General features: G+C 39.2%; 1 pseudogene; it reads left to right on the top strand.

Annotated features, from left to right (window-relative positions):
- The first annotated feature begins 5,317 nt into the window (after positions 1–5,317).
- On the top strand, positions 5,318–6,566 carry LOC102283251 (pre-mRNA-splicing regulator WTAP pseudogene; annotated as a pseudogene).
- The last annotated feature ends 12,696 nt before the right edge of the window (positions 6,567–19,262 follow it).

Here is a 19,262-nt window from a genome sequence, read left to right as displayed (position 1 = left end):
ACACGACTGAAGCGACTTAGCAGCAGCAGCAGCAGCATCATGATGTTAGTGTCTGATTAATGTCAATTCCTCTTCTTCTTTGTTGTCAAAAAGTAGTACCTAATAAGATTTTGAAATTATGAAATGTTGACATCTAAAAGTGGTCTTTATGGTTATATTTTTCTCTGACTGTTCAATTTACTGACATTCAAATCATTTGAATGAGAATATTTGAAATTTAATGGGATTACTCAAAGACCTATTACTTCTGTGTGATAGAGTGGGTCACTGGAGTACAATATTTATTCAGATGAATTCTGATGGATGCCTACAAAGGACCAGGTACCATCCTAAGACTCTGAGATCTACCAGTGGGAAAAGACAGCCAAAAATCCCTGCCTTGGGGAAATTATTCTAGTGGGGGAGGGGAGCAGAAATTAACCAGTGAACCAAGGAGTTAAAGAGATCATATAGTATGACAGAAAATGATAAGGATCATGGAGAATATTTGCCTTATCAAGGAAGGCAAATAGGGAGTGCAGTAGTTGGGGTCAGGGCAATTCTCAAATATGGTGGTCAGTGTAGACCTCAGAGAAGAATGACATTTGAGCAGAGATTTAAAGGATGTGAAGGAGTTACACCTGCAGTTATCTGGGGAGCGGGTATTCCAGTCTGAGGGAACAGCCAGTGTAAATGTTCTAACAGAAGGTAGTCAGGTATTTTGTAGGAACAGCAAGGGTGCCCACATAGCTGTAGAGAAGCGAATGCAGGAGACGACAGAAAATATGGTTAAAGATATAAATGGTATACACTAGTCTGAGGAGCTTAATTTCCTTTCTGAATGATAGTAGGAAAACTATTGGAAACATTTTGAGAAGTGATATAATCTGAGTTATAGTCTTGAAAGACAAAGCTGGCAACTTGTAGATCAGATGAGAGATAATGGTTGTTTGGACTGGGTGTTTCCAATGAAGATGGAAATTAATTGTCTTATTCTCAGTATATTTGGACAATAGAACCAACGATATTTTCTGATAATTTGGATGTGGGATGCAAAAACTATATATAGATGTCTCTGATTCCACGCCAGAGGTTTTTGTCTTAAGAAATTAATGGATGAAGTGAAGAGAAAGTCGCTCAGTCATCTGACTCTTTGTGACCCCTCATACTGTAGACCATCAGGCGCCTCTGTCCATGGGATTTCCCATTTAAGAACACTGGAGTGGGTTGCCATTTACTTCTCCGGGGCATCTTCCCAACCCAGGGATTGAACCTACATCTCCCACATTGCAGGTAGATTCTTTACCATCTGAGACACAGGGAAACCCATTAACTAATGGATAAACTGTGGATAATACCCATAATCCATGAATAAATAATAGTCTATCCATTAACATAATGTGGAAAGATAATTTTGTGGGAGAGAACTCAAAGGATCTGTTTTGGATGCAAGTTTGAGATGCCTACTTTCAAGTTCAAATGAATGGATAAGTAAAGGAAACAGGTGGATATAGTCTGGAGTTTGGGAAAAGAGTCTTGACTGGGGACATAAATTTAGGATTATCCTACTAATAGATGATATTTAAATTCATGAGACAGTATGATCACAAAAAATTTTGAGTGTGGGAAGTAAAGAGGACAAAGGAAATCCTTGAGATATAAAAAAGCTAAGAGCTAGGGAAAAGAGGAGAAACTAGCAAGGGAAATGAGAATGGTCAGTGAGGGAGGCATAAAAACAGGAGTATGGGGTTCTCAAACCCAAGTCAAGAGATTTTAACAAGGAGGAAGACATTGAGACAGTGTTGAGTGCTACTGACAAGTAAAGGGGGAAATAGAAATGGATCACTAAATTTAGCAGCATCCAGTTAAGACACCTTGCTAAGAGTACTGTTGATGGAGTAGGGGCAAAACTTGATTGAGTATGTTTAACTCAGAATGAGAAGACAGGAATTGGAGGGAATCAGTTCAGACAACTTAGTGGAGCTTTGCTGCATAAGGAAGAATTATGACTGTAGATGGTATAAAGAAGAATATTTTTGTATGTTGAATGCAATTCAGTAGAGCAGCAGTTCCCAGATGCTTTGGCACCAGGGACCAGTTTCATGGGAGACAGTTTTTTCCATGGCCTGGAGGTGGTGTTGTGGTTTCAGGATGATTCAAGTACATTACATTAATTGTGCACTTTATTTCTGTCATTGTTACATCAGCTCCACTTTGAATCATCAGGCATTAGATCCCAGAGGCTGGGGACCCCTGCAAGAGAGAGAAAACTTGATGTATACAGAAAAGATGGGGCGATCTTTGGAGTCTTGACCTTTGATAGGCAAGAAAGGGTTGATTAGCTCATGGGCTGGAATTGTCCTTAGATGTTTAGAGGGGAGTATGAATACCTGATCTACATATCCAGGATAAATGGCTACCTACTGCCTGATAAGAGCCTATAAAGCTTCTTTGATTTCTTCTATTTATTTTCAGGGAAAGATAAAGTGATAATGCCGGCCAAGAGTGAGTATAAGAAGTCATTCATGAGAAGAGCTAGAAAGAGCACAGGTCAACCAGGGAAGTTTGTAGTTATGGATTTAAAATGGTAATAGTTGTGAGTTTTCTCCAGCCATGTTCAGTGCATGGGATAAGGGTCAGAGGAGGTGGAGGTTTGCCATGACCCAGACAACTCTAAAAAATTTTCTGTGGTTGCTGTAACAAATCACTACAGGTTGGGTGGCTTAAAACAATATAAATTTATTTTCTCTTGTAGTTCTAGAGGTCAGAACTCTGAAATCAAGGTGTCAGCACAGGCGAACTCTCTCCAAAGGCTTTAAGGGGAAATATATATAAATATATTTTTTTGCCTCTTTCAGCTTATGGTTGCTGTTGACATTTCTTGACTTGTGGCCTCATCACTCCAATATCTGTTCCCCTTGGACACATTGCCTCCTTCTCTTCTCTCTGACTTGTGGCCACAACATGAGAACTGCTGTTTCTGTCTTCATATCACTTTCTCTGCACGTGTGCTGTGTGCCATTTCTAAGGACATTTGTCATCGGACTCAGGGTCCACATTAATAATTCAGAATGATCTCAAGATCTTTGACATAACTACATTTGCAAAGACCCCTGTCTTTTTCTCTAAATAAGATAGCATTCACAAGTTCTTGGAATTAGAACATGGGCATATCATTTTGGATGCTACCATTCAGCCATAATGAGTAGCAAGAAATTAAGATTGGATGTAATTACTCCCTTGATTGTATTTTAAACTACATGAGGAGGAAAAGAGGACTTCACAAGGGATGACTTGTGGAAAAGATGTTGGGATCAAAGTACTTGGCATTTATGTGAGGTTGAAAGACTGTCAGATCATAGTGGTAGAAAAAATGTCATGGAATGATTGAAGTGGTACAATGATATACCTGCAAATTTGACATGTGTTTATTAAAGAAAGATGAATAAGATAGTACTATATAGCATAAATTAAAACTCCCCAAGGTGGCACAGTGGTAAAGATTCTGTCTGTCAGTGCAGGAGATGTAGGCAACTCGGGTTCTATCCCTGGGTCAGGAAGATCCCCTGGAGTAGGAAATGGCAACCCACTCCAGTAATCTTGCTTGGAAAATTATGTGGACAGAAGAGCCTGGTGGGCTACCACCCATGAGGTCACAAAGAGTCAGACATGACTGAACATTCATGCACATGCAAATATAAAGTTGTGATTTTTCTCTCCATAGTATTTCATTCCAGCTGTCACAGAAGCTCCACTTCCTTTGATTGTTGCCATAGCTGTAGATCTTAGCAAGTCTGGCTATGGGAAGCTGAGGGCTTTGGCTTTAGAAGCTTGGAGGCATAAGTTAGATGGGTTCTATGTTTAAAAATATAACTAGAGACATTTCTACCTCTCTCTCAACAGTTTATCTCATGAACTTGTCCTTTAGGCAGTGACAGTTACTGTTTGGGTGGTGCCCCAAAAGAATGTGTTTTCTCAGATTCTTTGTGTTTTTCCCTCTGCTCTACCATTAGAAAGGCCCATTGCATTCTCCATGTGATCTTTCATGACTGCATGAAGGATTATTGTTTAACATCTCAGCTCTTTTCTTCCTTCCTTCTCCCCTTCTTCTTCAAACTGTTCTCCCGAAAAGGCTGAGGTCAGATTAAATTTGTCAAGTGTTTAAGCAAGTGTTTCCATCTCTGTTATTCTCATGCTCTGACTAAAAGTCAATCCGAAAAGAAATCAACCCTGAATGTTCATTGGAAGGCCTGCTGCTAAAGCTGAAGGTCCACTATTTTGGCCACCTCATGAGAAGAGCTGACTCATTGCAAAAGACCCTGATGCTGGGAAAGACTGAAGGCAAAAGAGAAGAGGGTGGCAGAGGATGAGATGGTTATATAGCGTCACCATCTCAATGGACATGGTTTTAAGCAAGCTCTGGGAGATGGTGAAGGACAGGGAATCCTGGCCTGCTGCCAGTCCGTGGGGTCACAAAGAGTTGGATGTGACTGAGCAACTGAACAATAGCAACAACACATGTATGAAATGAGTTTGAAATTCATAGCCTCATTCTAATCCTCAATGTAACTGAGTCAAGCCTGCACTTACTGACCAAACAAACATTAACGGAGCACTCACCATGTGTTCTGAGAATACTAATACCACCAAAACACAGATTCTGCCTTCAAATTACTGTCTAGCGCAGGGCCCAGAGCCATGAGTCAAATCCAGCCCACTGCTGGTTTCCATACAGCCTCCATGCGAAGGAAGCTTTTCACATTTTTTGAGGGGTTGTAAAAAACAGTAGAATATGTGATAGAATCGCTCAGTCGTGTCCGACTCTTTGTGACCCCATGGACTGTAGCCTACCAGGCTCCTCCATCCCTGGGATTTTCCAGGCAAGAGTACTGGAGTGGGTTGCCATTTCCTTCTCCAGAGGATCTTCCTGACCCAGGGATCGAACCCAGGTCTCCCTCATTGTAAGCAAGACGCTTTACTGTCTGAACCACCAGGGAAGTACAAAAACCAATAGAATATGTGATAGAGACCACCTATGACTCAAAAAAAAAAAAAAAAAAAACACATAAAATATTGACTCTCTTGTCCTTTCCTGAAAAAGTGTGCTGACCCTTAGTTTGGTGAGAAAATATATGGGGATCATAATACCAGCCTCACAAACTGTTGGATTTTGTTGCAGATTATGTGCTAATTTTTGCTTGGCTAGCATAAATCCCTTTCTTCTAATAAGAGATTATCGAAAGGGGAGCTCCAGGGTTGCGGCGCGGAGGAGGAGCGCGGGGGCCGGCGGAGGCAGCACGGTCGGGCGGCCTTGGCGGCGAGAGGACAGCTTGGGGTCAGCCTACGTGACGAGGTGGGCGCCGGCGCAGCCTCCGTCTGGAGAGGATTCAAGATGACCAACGAAGAACCTCTTCCCAAAAAGGTTCGACTGAGTGAAGCAGACTTCAAAGTTATGGCACGAGATGAATTAATTCTAAGGTGGAAACAGTATGAAGCATATGTGCAAGCTTTGGAGGGCAAGTACACAGATCTCAACTCTAATGATGTAACTGGCTTAAGGGAATCTGAAGAAAAACAAAAGCAGCAGCAGCAAGAATCTGCACGCAGGGAAAACATTCTTGAAATGCGACTAGCAACCAAGGAGCAAGGAATGCAAGAGTGTACTACTCAGATCCAGTACCTCAAGCAAGTCCAGCAGCCTAGCGTTGCACAACTGAGATCAACAATGGTGGACCCAGCGATCAACCTGTTATTCCTAAAAATGAAAGTGAACTGGAACAGACTACAGACAAACTGGAACAAGCCCAGAATGAACTGAGTGCCTGGAAGTTTACGCCTGGTAGCCTAACAGTCAAAAAGTTAATGGCAAAGTGTCGAATGCTTATCCAGGAGAATCAAGAGCTTGGAAGGCAGTTGTCCCAGGGACGTATTGCACAACTTGAAGCGGAGCTGGCTTTACAGAAGAAATATAGTGAGGAGCTTAAAAGCAGTCAGGATGAACTGAATGACTTCATCATTCAACTTGACGAAGAAGTACAGGGTATGCAGAGTACCATTCTAGTTCTTCAGCAACAACTGAAGGAGACATGCCCGCAGTTGGCTCAGTACCAACAGCAGCAGTCTCAAGCCCCAGGCCCAAGTACCAGCAGGACTACATCTTCTGAGCCTGTAGGACAGGCAGAGGCCACAGGTAAAGACTGCAGTCATCTGGCCAACGGACCTAGTAATGGCGGTTCCTCCCGGCAGAGGACGTCTGGGTCTGGATTTCACAGGGACACAGCCGTAGATGACTTTCCTTCTTCTCCAGGGAATGGGAATAAGGCCTCCAGCAGCTCGGAGGAGAGAACTGGCAGAGGAGGTAGTAGTTACGTAAACCAACTCAGTGCAGAGTATGAAAGTGTAGACTCTCCCAGGGGCAGTGAAAACTCTCTCACACACCACTCAAATGACACAGACTCCAGTCATTAAGAGTCTGTTCTCTGCAAGAGGAGAAACCAGTGAGTGGGAAAGGTAACCGAACTGCGGCTTCCCGCCACGTTCAGAATGGCTTGGCCTCAAGTGTAAATGTACAGGGTTCAGTTTTGTAAAAAAAAAAAAAAATCCAGCAAATTCTTATACAGTGTCACTTAATTTGGAAGAGGATACTGTCCATTTAATTAACGCATACTTTTGTCACAATTTGCCTTTTTTGTGGGGTTTTTTGTTTTTTTCTTTTTTTCCCTTTTTCTTTGCTTCAATACCTCTGCCACTTTGGAAATTGTAACAGTTAATTACTTTGAATGTTGCTAAAAGGACATTTTGTGTAGGGTCAGGTTATTTTTATATGAGTTAATGTGAAGTTGTAAATGGAACTCTTTGCTTAAAGTATAACACAGTGATGTCTGTGTGAATCTGTGTCTACCCTAGAACCTGTGCTGTGTGAGGGCATTCTTACTCATGCTGTTACTACGCTTATGCACCGTTCAGACTTGTCGGAGGAGATGTGGGTTTATGACTGCCAAGGTTGCCCAGTACAGTAGTTTTATCACTAAAAGTTGGACTTGTTGAAGGAGTCCTATAGTAGTTTCAGTGTTAGATACAGTTTTTCCCACCATACATCTGTGCATTTTCTCTTTAGGTGATTGAATGTTTAAGAAATTTGTGTGCATGGTTACTCAGTTTTTATGAATTGTTGTATCCTGTTAATGCATATTGCTCTGTGATCTAGTATATCTTACCTGTACTGATCAAACTTAAATAAAGACTTTTATTGTAACTCCTTAAAAAAAAAATAATAAGAGATTATCTTTTGGCAACAAATCCTACCCTGATCTCAGATTAGGAGGTCTGAGTGGGCCTAACCCCAAGACTCTTAATTTAGGGTTGGGTACTTAGAACTAGTTAGTCCTGCTTTTGAATGTCTCTGATCACAGGAGATTATGCACATAACCCAAGTAAGTCCAGTAAGAATCAATCATGCAATTTTGCTATAATTATTGGGAAAGAAAAACTCTATTTCTTCTGGAATTATTAAATGAATGATAATGAAAAAGTTGAGCTTTTTATCAGGGTCATTGCTTCTAAGAGGGCTTATATGAGAAACAGACTAACTCTGAGGAATAAAGAGACAAAAATGAAGGAGACATCAAGAGCTGAAGATATGGTTTGAACCCTGGATTCAATTGTGCCAGGGGCTAATGCTTGCTTTAGATTGGTGTTTTGTTTCACTTTGTGCAGTCATACAAGTATTACTTTCTTTTATTAAAAGTGGTTTAAACTAAGTTTCTGTTACTGTAACATAAGGTATTCCTACTAATATCAAATTAAATGAGAAAATGAATGTTAAATAATTTATACATAATAAGTGCTTATGAAATCCTCTTCTTTAAAATTAGCACCTCATATGCTATAAGAAATATAAAATGTTTACATTTAGAAGGTATTTTAAAGTTTCATTCAATGCAACTCCCTTGTTTTACTGAATCAGAGGCTGTAGAACCCCAGAAAATTTAAAATAAATTAAAAAAAAAAACTCAAAATAGAAAAATCACGTGTAGTGTGCTACTTCCTAATTGAAGTGTATTTAATTTTGTATGGTAATGGTTATGATCAGCAGCTAATACATTTGTGGCAGTCAGAAAAGGCTTCCCCAAAGAGACAATAGCTTAGCTGGTTCCGAAGAAACAGCATCTTTGCTCAATTAAACAAAATTAGGATGAATACTGGAGTGGGTTGCCATTTCCTCCTCCAGGGGATCTTCCCAACCAGAGGGATCTCACCCCTGTGTCCTACATCTCCTGCATTGGCAGGCACATTTTTTTTTTTTTACCACTGCGCTGCCTGGGAAGCCGCAGGATAAGTCCTAGGGAAGGTTCATTATTCTCCTCAGAAAATACACCCTAAAGGTCTGAACATGAAAGAAAACACACAACTTACTGAGAGGTACAAAGTTAAACACAGGGGAGCGTTCAGTAGTGAAGCATAATCAGAAAGGATGAGGTTGTGGCGATAACCAGGGCTAGGTCAGGACAGTCCTCATATGCCATTGTAAAGAGTGTGGACTGAGCAGAATTGCAGGTTCTCCATTTACATTTTGGAGAGAAAGCAACAATGCAGCAGTTCAGCTTCGGTTCTACTAATCCAGGAGAACAATGTGAGAGAGACAGTGGTCCCCAATCTTTTTGGCTCCAGGGACCAGTTTCACCCAAGACAATTTTTCAACAGATGTTGGGGCAGGGCAGGTTTGGGGATGATTCAAGCCCATGATATTTATTATGCCACGACTGATCTGAGAGGAGCTGGCACTTCGGCAGTGACGAGAGTGATGGCGAGCGGCTGTAAATCCAGATGAAGCTCTACTTACTCATCTGCTGCTCACCTCCTGCTCTTCAGCCTACTTCTTAACCCGCCAAGGACTGGGCCTAGTGTCCATGGCCTGGGGGTTGGGGACCCCTGGTCTAAGATGTGATTGATCTTAGGATTAGAAGATATAGAAAGAACGGGAGTCCAGATAGAAATATTGAGGATGGGAGAGAGATTGAAAGGCTATACAACAGAGAAGCTCTTGTGACTGCTTCCATGTAGGATGTGAAACAGGATGGAAGAGTTGCTGAATGGGTGGAGTTCTGGGCTGCTAGAGGCAGGGATGCTGGTTATACTCTTTGATCACAGAAAATAATGAAAAGGAGCCCGGAATAATTGGTATTCACTTGGTTGTGTTGTGAAGAGTGGGCCTTGGAGAAACATGATGAGTTCTATTATGACATTTTGAGTTTGAGGTGCTCATGGTCATTAAATAGTGTTGACTATTAAATAGTGAGGTCTGGGGTATAGAAGGGAGATTTGCGTTGGAGATACAGAGTTTTAAAAAAACCATCATGTTGATGGGAGTGGAAAACATGTGATAGAATAAGGTTTTATAAAAAGAGATCATTGCTTTCCTTTATTTATTCTGATTTTTCTCTTTATAAAATTGAATATAGTGAACAAAATATTTAGTTTAAGTATGCTGCTGCTGCTACTGCTGCTAAGTCACTTTAGTTGTGTCCGACTCTGTGCGACCCCATAGATGGCAGCCCACCAGGCTCCCCCGTCCCTGGGATTCTGCAGGCAAGAACACTGGAGTGGGTTGCCATTTCCTTCTCCAATGCGTGAAAGTGAAAAGTGAAAGTGAAAGTGAGGTCGTGTCCGACCCTCAGCAACCTCATGGACTGCAGCCTTTCAGGCTCCTCCATCCATGGGATTTTCCAGGCAAGAGTACTGGAGTGGGGTGCCATTGCCTTCTCCTAGTTTAAGTATAGGATATAGCAATGAATTCTGAACAAGTCATCATTATAGTTCACATCTACATACCTTAGTACTCCTGGGAATTTTAGAATGCTTTATAGCAATTCTAGATATTTTAGCAATTTTTTTCATAGAGATTTTGAATCCTGTAAACTTAACAACAAAATTATCCTCTTCTTGAAGAATGAGGAGAGTGTGGCATTATGGGTAGAATTTCAAACTGGGGTTCAGTAGAAATTATGTGTTACTTTTGCTTCTAACTGGCTGTGCTACTCTGAGAAAGTTGCCTGTTGTCAGTGGAACCCTTCTCCCCATATACAAAATAAGGCAGTTAAAGCAAAAGTTCCATAGGCATCCTCTCTGCTCACACATTGTACAAGTCTAAGTATTTATGGATCAATGAGTAATTTGCCTTTCTGTAATTTCATTCTTGTGACACTCTTGACATTAAGAGATGGAAAGAAGATATGATGAGCTCACAGTTTGTGCTTTAAAAGCAAACTAGAGTTATGTAGAAATCACCAACACTTTTAGACCAAAAATTAATCAAGCTGCGATCTGTGGTTGTTTATCATTTCAATACTTACTGTTGAATTACCCTTACTCACCTTCTTAGCCAGAGTAGCCAGTGTTAGCATGGCTAGAGGAACCACAGCCCCCAGTTACTTCACAATCCCTTGTTGCCAATCACTGAACACAAAATTTTGGTTTTAAGACTATATGTTTAGTGAGTCTGCCTAGATATTTAGTGTTTTGAAAAGACCCTGATGCTGGGAAAGATTGAGAACAGGAGGAGAAGGAAGCAACAGATAATCAGATGGTTGGATGGCATCACTAACGTGAGTCTGAGCAAACAACAGGAGATAGTGAAGGACAGGGGAGCCAGGTGTGCTCAAGTCCATAGGGCCACAAAGAGTCAGACACGACTTAGCGACTGAACAACAAGCCCATTGATGCCATCCTTGTAAATTACTCACAATATTTAAAGTGGTATGTATTTGTGTCTTTTGCAGGCAGGTTTTTTCAATTTAGCCAAGACATTTCACATTCAAGTACATAAAGTTTTCCAATAACTAGATAATTGGGCATACAGAACCAAAGTAATTCAATTATAAAATGTATTTTAATCATGAAAAACTGACAGCATAATGGATAGAACTTGTTTAAGTGAATGAACACATTATCAAATAAAGAATGATTGACTTTTTAAAAGTCACAGAACCTGAAAAATAGAAAACATTATAGATTAAAATGTGTCATTCTCTTGTGATTTTGAAAATAGGCAAGCCAATCCAGTTTGAATATTTTACTCAAATATGTCTAATCTTCTTCCTAGTTAAGTAAAATAACAAATTTTAAGAAAAACATATGTGCTAACTCTCAAAAGACAGATAAACATAACTCATAGATATCTTATATAGAGAGCTGTTTTTTTCTGGGTCTTGATAGAACCACAACTTTAGTAAATAAAGGCCACAAAGCAGGTATCCTATGTATTGATTTTAGTGGGGCATTTGATGTAGTGTTTAATGAAATCTTATTCCCTAAATAATGAGCAATCTCATGTGTTGAAAGTGGCTGAAGGAACATGAACAAAAGGTGGTATGAAATGCCTACCTGTCTGTAGAGTAAACTACAATTTCAAAAGGCTTACTGTGAGGCCCTGTAAGGAAACCGATGAGAATGGAGGAACAAACTCCGGAAAACCTTCCAGAAATCAAGGGAATGTTTGGCTCATTAGCATATAGTTTGGTCTTACTAGAATGAAATAAAAGTATTCTGATTCAGTATTTTTTTCTTTAACCTTTATATTAATATTCCTTTGCCTGTGTTGTAATTCAGACTGAAATGTGAGCTTGCATAGCAAACTTATGGTTGCCAAAGGGGAAAGGGGACAGGGGAGAAATAAATTTTGAGTTTAGCATTAGCAGATACATACTGTTGCTGCTGTTCAGTCACGAAGTCATGTCAGGCTCTTTGTGACCTCCTGGACTGCAACGTGCCAGGCTATCTTGTCTTCCACTCTCTCCTGGAGTTTGCTCAAACTCATGTCTGATGAGTCAGTGATACTCTATAACCATCTCATCCTCTGCTGCCCACTTCTCCTTTTGCCTTCAATCTTTCCCACATCAGAGTCCTTTGCAGTGAGTCAGCTCTTCACATCATGTGGCCAAAGTATTGGAGCTTCAGCTTCAGCATAAGTCTTTCCAATGAATACTCAGAGTGGATTTCCTTTAGGAGTGATTGGTTTGATCTTCTTGCTGTCCAAGGGTCTTCTCCAGCATCACAATTTGAAAATATCAATTCTTTGGCACTCAGGCTTCCTTATGATCCAACTCTCAAACCCGTACACGACTACTGGAAAAACCATGGCTTTGACTAGATGGACCTTTGTTGGCAAGGTGATGCCTCTGCTTTTTAATATTCTGTCTAGGTTTGTCATAGTTGAATACTGTGCTGTGCTGTGCTCAGTTGCTCAGTCGTGTCCAATTCTTTGCGACCCCATAGACTGTAGCCCACCAGGCTCCTCTGTCCATAGGAATTCTCCAGGCAAGAATACTGGAGTGGGTTGCCATGTTCTCCTCCAGGGGACCTTCCCAACCCAGGGATGGAACCCAGGTCTCCTGCATTGCAGGTAGATATTTACTAGCTGAGCTACCAGGGAAGCCCATTAGATACATACTACTCTATATAAAAAATAAACAGCAAGGTCCTACTGTGCAGCACAGGGACCTATATTCACTATCCTGTAATGAACGTGGGCTTCCCAGGTGGCTCGGTGGTAAAGAATCCCCCTGCCAATGCAGGAGACACAGTTTTGATCCCTGGGTCGGGAAGATCCCTTGGAAAAGGAAATCGCAATCCATCCCAGTATTCTTGCCTGGGAAATCCCATGGACAGAGAGCCTGGCAGGCTGGAATCCATGGCACTGCAAAACCCAGACATGACTTAGTGACTAAAACAGCAACAGTAAACAGTAATGGAAAAGAATCTGACATAACTGAATCTGGGTGTACACTAGAAAGTAACACAACAGTAGAAAGCAACTATACTTCGATTTAAAAAAGCAAAAGCAAAATAAAATAATTCATTTGTTTTCAAGGCATTTAAGACTTTCTGTCTACCTTTTGGAGTTTATCATAGTTTGGCTTGTGTTACCGAGTCTTATCTATGTATATTTTCCTCTTATTCATGGCAAGAACTTATTAGTTATTCTTTAAATTTATTACATCTCTTTTCTTCCTTCATTTGTATCTTTTCTTGAATTGAATTGAATTTACAAGTAACTTCAAAAACAAACAAACCAAAAAAAAAAAAAAGCAAACACTATACTGAATTGTCTAGTAATCTTGAGACTGCTTTTTTTGTGGAAACATTGGTGAGGGCAGGAGTAAGGGATCTTTTTAAATGTATTTCATCAACATGCTGTATGAAACTTAATTTTAAAATATGCAAAGGTGATTCTTTCATTAAAAAAGAATACTTCAATCTAAATATGCATTATTAATATTCTTTCCTTTTTTTGGATATCTGATGAGAAGAAAAATGTTTGAAATATTTGTTAAAAACACATCTTCTGGTAATAACATTCATACAACTGAAGTTTGTGCCCAGTCATGTCAGTCATGTCAGACTTTTTGTGACCCCAGGGATTGTAGCCCACCATTCTCCTCAGTCCATGGGAGTCTCCAGGCAAGAATACTGGATTGGATTGCCATTTCCTTCTTCAAGACTGAAATATAATAGTTAATAAAATAAAGGTCTTATCATTTATGTAGAATTAAGTATATGTGAAATATTTTTGGAATCAGAATTATTCATGGTGTTAATTTATTGTATTTTTCCTGAAATAATTTTTATACAGAATGCTCATAGCTGTTCTCAGTCTACGATTTTTTTAAAAATTTCATTCAAGTATATCACTGTTATTCTTTCCATTTTATAGAGAAAATTTAGGCATGGTCAGGATGAGTAAGCATATTAGGTATTGAGAAGGATAGTAAAATATTGAGAAGGAAATTCATGTATGATAATCTTAATCTGTTTTTTCTGATATGATCAGGAAAGTAATCCTTCAAAATTAGGTGTGTTTCTCTTATCAGTAGCAATTTTAATTAAAATACACTATATTTTTAAACATTTGAATTCTGCCTCTTCGTCATGATAGCTCAATATAAATTGTTATGAGATTACTGTAATACTTGCTTTTAATCAATAAAATAAAATTAGTTTTCTTGTTTATTTTGATCCTTTGAAGAGGTACTTAACTGTTAATTCATACTGTTTTATTCCTGGCAAAATTCCAGATGATCCTGGGAGTCACAGAACTATTATTATAGCATAAGACATAAAAGGAAATGATGTTGTCTTAGAAACAGACTTTCTTCTATTATCTTCCTTAGTGGTACATGGGCTGCTGGTTACACAGAGTGTTTGTGTGGGTTTGGGTGATCCATTTATAAGTGATTCTATTCTTTTAACTTTTATCATCCTATTTTGTATCTCAGAGGATAAATAATCTCTTTAAAGCAGTGAGATAAAATGTGGAATCATTAATTTTCTTCTAGTCTTTTTATCAACTGTGTTTCTCTACCCATGAGTTGCTGTGTCAGAAACCGTGTTAATAGATTTCCAAGGGCACACTTGAGAAGATTTCTGAATAATGGCATGGTACTAGGATATCATGATAGAAATGCTTAACACCTAGCAAAGCCAGGTAACATTTAATGACAGTTGACAATTACTGAAGATGCTAAAACCATTTAGAGAATGACCTTTGAAGATACTGAAGACATTGCTACTGTGATAATGTCTAAAAAAAAAAAAAAAGTGTCAAGAAAACAAAGCAGGTCACAGGTCACAGGGTCCTTTTCTGCGAAATCTCCAAATTATTCTCCATAGATGCTGCACCAATTTACATTCCCACCAACAGTGTACAAGTATTCCCTTTTTTCCACAGCCTCACCAACATTTATTATTTGTGTTCTTTTTGATGAGAGTCACTCTGACAGGTGTGAGATCATATCTCTTTGTGGTTGATAAATCAGACAGAAAAAAAAAAATATGCTATTTTATCCCTTATATGTCGTGTCCGACTCTGTGGTTCCATGCACTGTAGCCCACCAGGCTCCATGGAGTCTTCCAGGTAAGAATACTGGAGCAGATTGCCATTTCTTACTCCAGGAGATCTTCCCAACCCAGTGATTGAACCCACGTGTCTTGCGTCTCCTGTATTGGCAGGCAGATTCTTTACCTCTAGCACCACCTGAGAAACCCATCACTTATATGCGGAATCTCAAAAATAAAACAAGCATATGTAACAAAACAGAAGTAGACTCAGAGATATAGAGGATGAATTGTAGAGGGAAGGCAGAGGGGCAAAATAGGTTAGGGGAATTAAGAGATACAAACTAGTATGTATAAAATAAACAAGCTATGAGGATACGTTGTACAACCAAGGAAAAATGGTCATTACTTTGTATAATTATAATTACTTTGTGTAATTACTTTGCATAATCTATAAAGATACTGAGTCACTATGATACACTTCTGAAACCAATATAACCTTATAAATCAATTATTCTTCAGTAAAATGGACAAAAAATAAAAATGTTTTTATGGAAGAATAGGTCCTTGTTTGAGAGAATCTTCAAATTGAAATGATCTCTGCAGCGTAAGATATTCATTATTCTAGTGCTTGGTTATTGAGTACCTTATGCTTGCTGAATGCTGTTACGGGCCTGAAGAAACCTGCCTTTGCCTTCATGAGACTTACATTCTGTGGAAAGGGACAGGCATGGTGTCAAGAAACACAGTAAAGGGTGTGTCATCTAGGGTTGTGATTCAGGGATGATAAAGCTGCAGGAAAGAATGCCCAGGAAAGAAAATAGGAAGGAAAGGAAGGAAGGAGGGACAGAGAGAGAGAGGAAGGATGGGAGAGAGAGAGGACTCTGTGTGTGTGTGTGTGTGTGTGTGTGTGTGTGTGTGAGATGGAGTGCATAGAAGTGGGGGTACCATTTTAAACAGAATAGTTGAGAAAGGCTTCCTCATACTAACATTTGAGGAGATAACTGAGGAAGATGAGAAATGAGTCTGTCTAGAAGATATTGTTTTTATCTACATAGCAACATAGCTCACATCATGCTTAAAATAGTCAGAAAGACAACTCAGATTTCACTTCATTTTAACTATTATGATTATTCCCCATAGAACCATTGTATTTATACTGTCACATACTGAGCAGAACCCAAGTGCATGGCATTTCAGGGTGTAAATGTAGAATTGATTAAATGCATTGAAATATAACATGTTACTGGGTCAAGGGCTTGTTGCCTGATACATAAACAGAGTGAAATAGAAAGATGTTAGATTTCATTTTTAACACAGAAGGGTATGTACAGATGATGTGCTGTGCTTCTTTTGTTTGTCTCATATTATGTTCTTAGAAGCGACAGGAAAAATGTACTCTGAGTTGTACTGTGAGTAAATTTCTTGCATTCAGTACATACACAGAAGGATATTAGCAAGCTAAAAAAGAGCACGAGGATATTCTTTTTGAGTTCTAACCTTGCCTTTAATCATTTCCATGGATATTGGTTTCACTGACCCTTACATTAATCATTCCTTGGCAAAAAGAGATGAGCAATACTATTGCCTCTGTTTTGTAAATAAGAAGGAGGATGATAGGAAGGTTAAAAGATCTGCCTCAAGCAATTCTAACTATAAGGCTCTGGTAAAGTCTTTTGAAGAAGCTATTTGTCTTAAATGACAGTTCTAAGTTTGAATCAGTAGGGTCTAGAGTAAACTGAATCTGAAACAGCATATTGAAATAAAAAGGAGTTCTCAATTCTAACTGCATTTGCATTACTAACTAGCCTTGTGCCTTTTAGAATCATTATTTTATAACTTGGGAAGCCATTAGATATTGTCATTTATCAGAAATTATTTATTGAGAGCTTTTTCTTCATGGTATGAAGTATAGGTAAAGTTATGCTCTGTGTTCTGAAATAGCTCATTCAGTAGAGGAGAAATTCACAAAAAAGCAGCAACAGAAATGACGTAACAGTGTGCTCAGCACCATACCAGGCAAGGATGGTGAGAAGAAGAGGAAGGTGGACACACCAACAAAACACGGAAGTTAGGATGAGAGGGCTGGCTTATCAGAGATCCGTGAGTCTGTTTCTATTTTGGAATAAGACTAACTAATAAGGACCTACTATATTGCACGGGGAACTCTACTCAATATTCTTTAATAATTACATAGGAAAATAATATGAAAAAGAATTGATATATGTAGAATTGATTCATTTTGCTGTACACCTGAAACTAACACAACATTGTAAATCAGATCTATTTCAATAAAAATTAAAAAAAATCTAGCATAAGGCAAGCAGGAAAAGGCAAAAAAGGAAAAAAAAAAGACAAGAAAGAAAAAAGTAAAGAAGTTATGATTAATCACATAAAAGGGTTTTGTCTTGAATCTGAATATAGAGAAACATTTTGATATGCATTGAAGCATAGAAAATGACCTACTGTATTTGAAACTTACAAGATCATCCTAGAGGCAAAGAATTTATTTGAGATAGAGGAGTTATGAGGCTTTAACAAGACTCTAAGAGAAAAATTATGAGGGAGTGAACTAAAAGAGTGAATGTGGAATTAGATAAGAAAAGACTGATTCAAGAGATATTTACAAAGTGAAATCTATAGGATTCGATAGGAAACTATATAGAAAAGAAAAGATAATTAGAATTGTCACGGTAATTTTGAGCAGTAATGCAGACAAGGTCAAGGTTTTAGAATTGAAAGTATTGAAAGGAAACATATTCTGGAGCCATCTGGAGTCTTTTTAGCTGCAGGTCATTAAGCAAAGACATAAATGAGGGTGCATTTGGCCAAAGTACACGAACTTTTACTTAAAGGTCAGAGCCTCTGAGATTAGTGGACCCCTGGGTGCAAAGTCATCAGAGACTTACATTCCACTCATCCTCTACCATCCTCCTAAAGGTTACATTCAGAGATGTAGGATGTATGTGACAGTTTCAAGAGACACAGTTAAAAAGAGCCATGTCCAGATGTACAAAGAAAGATGTACAAAGAAACCCCTATCCCTGGGGTTGTTGTAGGTATTCAGAGTTTTTCTCCTCCTCCTCTTCCTCAGCACGGGCTTTCGTGCTAAGTCACTTCAGTCATGTTCGACTCCTTGTGATCCTATGAACCTGCCAGGCTCCTCTATCCATGGGATTCTACATGCAAGAATACTGGAGTGGGTTGCCATGCCCTCCTCCAGGGGATCTTCCCAACCCAGGGATGGAACCCCGGTCTCTTATGTCTCCTGCATTGTCACGTGTGTTCTTTACCACTCTCACTGCCTGGGAAGCCCTTTCTCAGCCTGTCTCCTCCAATACTGAGAAGACCTAATTCACATGCTCACCAGAAAAGAGGTGATGATGACTTATTTCAGCAAGCTGGGGTTTCCTGCTGGGTAGAAGCTCAGTCTGAGTCAAGGGTGAGAAGAGTAGAAAAGGGTACAAAATCATAGCTCTACCTACAAAAAGAGGGGTGAGTAGGCTTAAGAATACATACCTTGAATGTATATGAAAATAGGGGAAATAAACATGATCTTCCTAAATAAAAAGACAGACCAAGATTGCATATGTTTTTTTTTGGGGGGTGGGGGTGATGCAGAGAGGAAGAGATGAGAGTATAAGATGAAAAACTAAAAATTTAAGAAATTATTTAGTGCAAATCAAGTGTATAAACCCATGGCTCATCTTCCTTCCTCACTGAGCACTCATATTTGTGGCTTTACTATTTTCTAAGATGATCACTTTAAAATTGCTTTGATTGTTCTCCTATGTCCCTTTCTCCCTCATTTCTCTAAAACAGAAGGAAAACAGCATTTCTGGTTTTTGTTCTAAACACTATGAAGAGATCTCTGAGTGTGAAGCAGACCCAAGGGAAAAATAACCCTCCTAGATATAGATGTTACTGCTATTAAATTACTACCTTAAGTAGATGTACATATAGGAGATACAGTTAATTTCACAGGAAGATGGAAAGGACCACGGAGGTAATGAACTTTATTGAGAGTGCTTTTAATCCCATTGTGCATGTTTCAGAAGCTTTCTAAGCAGGGAAGACCACTGAGTTGATAAAAGAAGCATTTAGTTATTAAATGCCTTTGTGCTTCCCTGCTCGCCAGTGTATTTGCTTTAGAAATGAATGTTACACACTCGGTAGATACAGACATCCTTCTCTAACTGACTTGTCTCAGAAATAAAGTGCTGTGTGTATTTGGGGGCGGGGGCGGAGTGCAGCCAGTGGATGAAGTTACTAAGGAATATATTAAGCAACTTTTTGTGGATAGGTGGATTGCATAATTTAAGACTATCCTGGGGCATCCATAAATTATGCATAGGATTTGTTTTCTTATTTTACATTTTTAGAGAGGAGAACAACGACCCTTGATTCTGCAATCTCTACATCTTTAGCATTATCGAAATCTCACTATTGAA

Source organism: Bos mutus, chromosome 12, assembly GCF_027580195.1.
Source record: "Bos mutus isolate GX-2022 chromosome 12, NWIPB_WYAK_1.1, whole genome shotgun sequence".
NCBI classification, from domain to species: domain Eukaryota; kingdom Metazoa; phylum Chordata; class Mammalia; order Artiodactyla; family Bovidae; genus Bos; species Bos mutus.
This window is presented reverse-complemented; position numbering and strand designations above follow the sequence as displayed.